Consider the following 6,492-nt stretch of genomic DNA (forward strand, 5'->3'; position numbering starts at 1 on the left):
AAAAAAAAGAAAAGAAAAGAAATTGCCCTATTTGAAATAGTGTATGAGGCGTTGGGTCAGAAAATATAACATGATAAAAATATAACATGATAAAAAAGTTCTCTGGGCTGTACTGAAACCTAGTATCACACATTCTGATAACAGAAGATCTGGAGGAGGTCACCCTTTGGTTCAAGGGATCATGCTTAAAACCAGAAAGAAATGTCAGGAACACTCAGAAGGCTGCGAATTATTCAAATCATTTGGTCATTCTCTGTAAGAATTTTTAAAATGTCTTAAGAGGATTGGGGTCAAGAGGTGGTGGGGGAGGATTCTAGAGTTAATTCTGACTGAGTATAAATAGGCAATACAGAAAATGTACCTCATATTAAACAATGATTTCCATTAAGGAAAAAAAAACGATATTTTTTTTTTCATTCATTTTCAATGACATTGATTGCTACTGTTAGAACAACGGGTTATAAAGAAATGGAAAATCATTTGTAGACCTGAGACTCTTTTTTTTTATAGTGAAGTTTATTTTGTGTTTGCACAAAATACGGAATGCTTCACGAATTTGCGTGTCATCCTTGCGCAGGGGCCATGCTAATCTTCTCTTTTGTATCGTTCCAATTTTAGTATATGTGCTGCCAAAGCAAGCATGACCTGAGACTCTTATAACAATTTTTTATATTAGAAATAAATAAATACATATATGGCTAGAAAATTTTAAAAGTACAAAAAGTATACAAGCAATTGTTACCAAAAGCTGGGTCCTGTCCCCAGTGCCAATCCAATAACAAGGACATGGTTTTGAGGAAAAGGAAAAAGAAGGTTGATTGCTTTGCTAGCAAGGAAGAAACACAGGGGGCTTCTGTCCCAAAGGCTGTATGTAATTCTGCCCATCAAAAGGAAGGAAGGGAGTGGGCTTTTAAAGAGATGACTCAAAAGCCACATTCCACATGTTCTCTGTCTGGAGATGTAATTCACTTGTTAATTTGGGGAACAGTCATTTCTGAGGTTTCCAGTACTCCCCAAAGTCGGATTACTTTGTTCCTATGGTAGATTTGTGCTCAAGGACAGACAGATAACTCTGCCTAGGATGGGGAAGATTCCTCTGAGATTACGGAGGGAGAGATATTGGGGAGGAGCAGGGAGGGAGGAATAATTAATTCTTACTGAATATAAATAGGCAAAGAAAGAAACAGATCCATTTAAAAAATAAGTTGCAGTGGCAGAGCAGCAAGGGTTTTATTCAAAGCATAAAGTGGACCACTGTTACACAATCACCCAAAAGATAAATTATCTTAGCTTTCTTAATTCATTTAAGAACTATATATGAGCATAAGTAATATTTTCAGAAAGAATTTACGTATCAATACTTAATATATCTGCCTCACTGCTATTAAAGACAACTTAGTCTTCTATTATAGAATTATTTAACCAATTACCTAATTATGAAATTTGCATGGTTTTCTGTTTGGGGCCCACACTTTCATGAGTTTTCTTTACTTGTTTTGCTGACTTTTGTACATATATCTATGAGAATATTACTAGACCAAAGTGTATGTGATTTGTAATCTGGATTTTTAGTCTGAATAGAAAAAACTAAAATTCCTTCATTAAAAACTAAATCAGGGGCTGGGGATGTGGCTCAAGTGGTAGCGCACTCGCCTGGCATGCTGTGCGGCCCGGGTTCAATCCTCAGCACCACATACAAACAAAGATATTGTGTCCGCTGATAACTAAAAAAATAAATATTAAAAAAAAAAAAACTAAATCAGGGGCTGGGGCTGGGGCTCAGCAGTAGTACATTTGCCTGGCATGTGTAAGACACTGGGTTTGGTTCTCAGCACCCACAAAAATAAGTAAAATAAAGGTCTATCAACAACTAATATATATATATATATATAAAATAAATAAATAAATCCTCATTAATTCTGATCAAACTCTCAGTAGCACTTAAGATTAAAAATCTTTTAATTTTCGTCAAACTTTTTTCAAACTGATATGCAAAAATAAATAACTTTTAATTATTGAGGTCAATCATTTTTAAGAAGTATGTAATAATTCCTTATATAATACTCCTTGTTCTTCTAGGTACCCATTTTTCTATTAAATTGTTCTTTTTTTTCTGACTTATAAATCATCATTTCTTGTCTTCTAATTAAAGAATTTATACTTTTCTTAGCCTTAAGCAAATATTTTCTCTAATTTTTAATTTGCCTTTTTACTGTCTAAATCTTTCATGCAATCAAATTTTTATTTTTGTATTTTTAGTGTCTTATTTATTTTCCCACATTCAAAGGCAATATAAGTTAAAGGAGCCTGCCAAATTAAAATAATAGGAACTCTGAAGCTACAGTCAGTCTGAAAATCAATGACAAACTTCTAGTTTCGAACAACACGGTTTTAAAAAAAATACAGCTCTACATATTATCACTAAAGTTCCTCTGAGGATCTGAAATAAAAACAAAAGTCTAATAATTACTTTGGAGGCTTTTTTTGTTTTGTTTTGTTTTTACAAGTTGGTCACTGACCCTTTTGAAAAACACAAGTGGGAAAATCTTCCATTGTTCTGAATTTGACACTACTCCATTAAAGAGAAAAGCATTCAGAAGGTGAGTTCTGCAGTGTCACTGTCCTTTGTGAGCAAGTGAATCACCTCCTTTCATTAGACTTTCTCTGTGGAGGCATGAAAGTAGCCTCTTTTTCTCATCACATTTTTATAGCATGGTTCTCTTCTCAGGTGTCATTATTATCCTTGGATCTTGTTTAACATTTCTAATCTTACCGCTGTTTAATGGGAAGGATTTCTGATTAATTTTTAGGAGCTCTCTCTCCCCACTCCAGGCCCCAGTACTGACTTCTGAATCCAGATATCTGATCTAAGCGGAAACAAGGGCTTCAGTGCTGTTCAAAGGCACCAGAGGCTGATGCTACCATGACTTCTGCTCTCAACAAAAGGAATCACCCATAGAACTTACTGGTGCTTACAAAGGACAATGGTCACCCTTCTGAATAACTATGAAGCCCTCTATTCTTCCAGTAGGAGGGAAACTCCACAGCACAGTGAATGCCCCATCTACACCTGTGAGCTTCGTGCCCCTGCACTACCTCTCACTGTGACTTTCTCTTGAATACTATGACTCTGACCCACTCCCCATTCCTGTCATACCCCAGCCCAAATATCAATAGAAGCCTTTCCTTCAGCACAGTTGAGACCAGATGACATTCAGGGAGACCTTAGCAATGCCATGCATTAAAACATGTATAGATAAAGGACATCAGATGGAATGACATATGGAAACTTCCTCACAGAATTTTCCTTCCCCGAGTCAAAATTAAGGGGAAAGAAATTAGAGGCCAGAGGGAGAAATTTGTCTTTGCCTGATAAGAGAAAAAAGAAAGAAATTACAAAGATGTCAAGAAATAAGTTTCCAGAGCAGATCAGACAAAGCTCACATGATTCTTTTCCAATTTATCCCAGAGTCTCCAAAGCCATAATTCTCACTCACACAATCCTGGTGGCTGTTCCCAGGACCCATGCCTATGGAAAGAACATCCCACACCAGTCTCCCTAAAGCCTCTGACAGAGAAGCTGGAGAGAATGATCAGACAAGAGTAGTGAGCACTGAAGATGATTCTTCCAGAGAAGCCTCGGCTATACATATAAATATGAAATGAATCTACAGTGGGAAAAAACTTTTTCAAATGAATGGAAAGAACATAGTACAAAATATTTAACAAAATGGCAAAGGAGAGTGCAGAGCCCACCTAGTCTAATAAAGGTTGCGTCCCATCTCCAATGGGTTCTCATTCATCTCCACTATCACCTGGACCTTCCTCCTGCCAAAGAAAACAGCAGAGTATAGCAGGCTCAGGGATCACCCTAGAGACTGAAGAAGAAATTAGATGGGCCTCAGATTTATTGAAAAGAGTCAAGAACAAGTATCATACTTTGGCTGGGCTGCCCAAGTATGAATCAGATTAAAAGAAATCAGAGCAGCTATCTCAACACACTATGGATAGAAACTAAGAACAGTGCAAGCCAAAGAAATGCATAGAGCATGACAGGAAAGAAACTCAAATAAGAAGAAGAATTGATAACTGCTTTGCAAAGAAGCATGGTTTAATTAGAGCAAACAGAAAACAAGAGTTCAAAAAAGATAAATGCAAAGAAAGGTTACTCATCTAAAGAAAAATAACAAAAATAATCACTGTGAAATTTTAACTGATTTAGAAGACACAGAAAGAAAATAGACACTGTTTAGATTTGAAGTGCTGGAATAGAGTAGGGTGGAGATAGCAATAGTGATCTTTTAAAACATTTTTAAAGGCAAAAATATTCACAGAAAACCCAATAGATTTGACAAGCAAAAACCATGCAACATAAGGATAGTTGGCATTCCTAAAGCAGAGAATTCAACAAATGGGGAGAAAAAATGCTCAGAGATATAACCCAGACCACAATAGAGAGGAAGAGTTTATCTAATCTGAAAGAGCCACTACATTTTAGAGAAAAAACAAAATAAGCCATAGTTGAACTATGTGTAGTGAACTTCAAACTCCTAATCTTCAAAGGCAAAGGAAATATACTATAGGTATTCAGACAGGGGAAAAGTCACCTCCCTAATAAGACGGGGAAGATCAGTCTGACCTTAAACATTTTTTCAAAACACTCGATACTAGATGTCAATGAATCTATAATCACAATATTGTAAGAGAAAGCAAGTGGGATTAAATACATATATGAAAAGTAAGTATGTGATTATATGTAATATGGGAAAGTTATATGTGATTATATATAATATTAAATATATGTGTGATTTATACATATACATATATATAAAATACACAATTGCCATTAAACAAAAAAACATAGTGAGTGTGTGTGTGTGTGTGTGGGGGGGGGTGTTTCTTTTTCTCAGTGAGGAAAGAACCCAGATAATATGCTAATCTTGAACCCAGAAGAAAAAAAAAATGCTTGGCAATTCAAGTTAGCCAAAACAAAACTTAAATAAAATTTAAAATTCAGCAATAACACTTTTGCTTTCAGTGGTGTGCTGGCCAGAAACAAACGTTGCATTGCTTTGTTTACAAGATATACAATAAATCTCCAAAGAACTAAGAGGAAGAGAGTGACCAAAAATATTCTACAAAAAGAAAACTCATGAGCTGAATCTTAAAGTGTAAGCAATCAGTCACAGGGAGCAGGGGACGAGTTCCTTCAAGGGGAATGAAGGAAAAGAAGAAAAGGTAATATGTTAAAAACTCAAGGCTAGGAATTTTTCTAAGCATAGGAAAGACAGAAATCTGTGAATAAAAGAAATACAACTTTTACCCAAAAACATAAACTCAGACCAGGGGTATTATAACAATGTCAGTTCTACTCAGCGGATCTGTGCGTCCATTGCAATTCTGTAATTCTACACAAATTGATACACAGGCTCAATGAAATTTCCACTGGAATTCTAGTAGGTTTGGTTAGTTTGGGCTGTTGTTATACTTAATGAGCTGATCCTAAAACATATTTAGGAGAACAAAGATCAAAGAAATTCAACATAATTTTCATCAACAGGTTGAAATAACTCATCTTCCCACATATCAAGCTTTCCAAAACATGATAGTAATTAAATTGACAGTGTACCATTCATTCAACAATAAGAAAATCAACCTATGAAGTGACATAAAGAAACCAAGAACAGAGCTGTATAGACACAGAAACCTGATGTATTTTAAAAGTAGCTGACAGAAAAGTAGAAGAGAATTTTCTATTCAATAAATAGTGCCACGTAATTGATTTTCCTGACAGTGGGGTGGGAAGGAAGGTTTAGAAAAAATATACGCTTATGCTTTAGGTCTTAAACAAGACACAAAACCCTTTAACATAAAGCAAATTAAACTCTATTAAATTTCAAATCTTTGTTCTTTAAAAAGGGTACTTAAAATGTAGAAAAACTAGTCACAGACTTGAAGAATCTATTTCAACATGCATAAATGACAGTGTAATGTCCAGAATACATACAGATGTCTAAATCAATGAGAAGGAGATGATGTTATAGAAAACAGTCAAAATCGATAAGAAGACAAGAGCAAATTATGAAATTATCAATATAACACAAATTCAGTTCCAACAAGATGCCATTTTATACCCACCAATTTGGGGCAAACTAAAAAGTCTGACAATACCAAGGGTTAGGCAGCAGGTAGATCAACAGGAACTTTGGAATACAGTTTGACAATATTAATAAGTAAGTTGGGGATTTGCAAATCTTTGAGCCAATAATTCAACAAATATATAATAGGTTGAACCATATTGATTTACTTATACTACACTGACTTTAACCTAATAACACAGTAATTGGAAAGATATTCAACACTTGAACCAAAAGGTATGTTCAAGAATGTTTACAACAGCATTATTTATGAATGAAAAAAAGGGAAGTTATGTAAAACCCATTGATAAAAGAGCAGATTAATAAATTGTGGTGTATCAGAGCAATAAAAATA

The 6,492-nt window shown here is 34.9% G+C and overlaps 1 non-coding gene across 1 annotated transcript; it reads right to left on the reverse strand.

Annotated features, from left to right (window-relative positions):
* Positions 1–532: 532 nt before the first annotated feature.
* Positions 533–638, reverse strand: LOC124097275 (U6 spliceosomal RNA). The gene has a single exon (XR_006853168.1). It is a non-coding gene; the product is annotated as a U6 spliceosomal RNA (small nuclear RNA).
* Positions 639–6,492: the final 5,854 nt, after the last annotated feature.

The sequence above is a fragment of the Marmota monax genome, unplaced genomic scaffold, assembly GCF_021218885.2.
Source record: "Marmota monax isolate L192 unplaced genomic scaffold, Marmota_monax_Labrador192_F-V1.1 WCK01_AAM20220418_F8-fsc00342, whole genome shotgun sequence".
Taxonomy (NCBI): Eukaryota; Metazoa; Chordata; class Mammalia; order Rodentia; family Sciuridae; genus Marmota; species Marmota monax.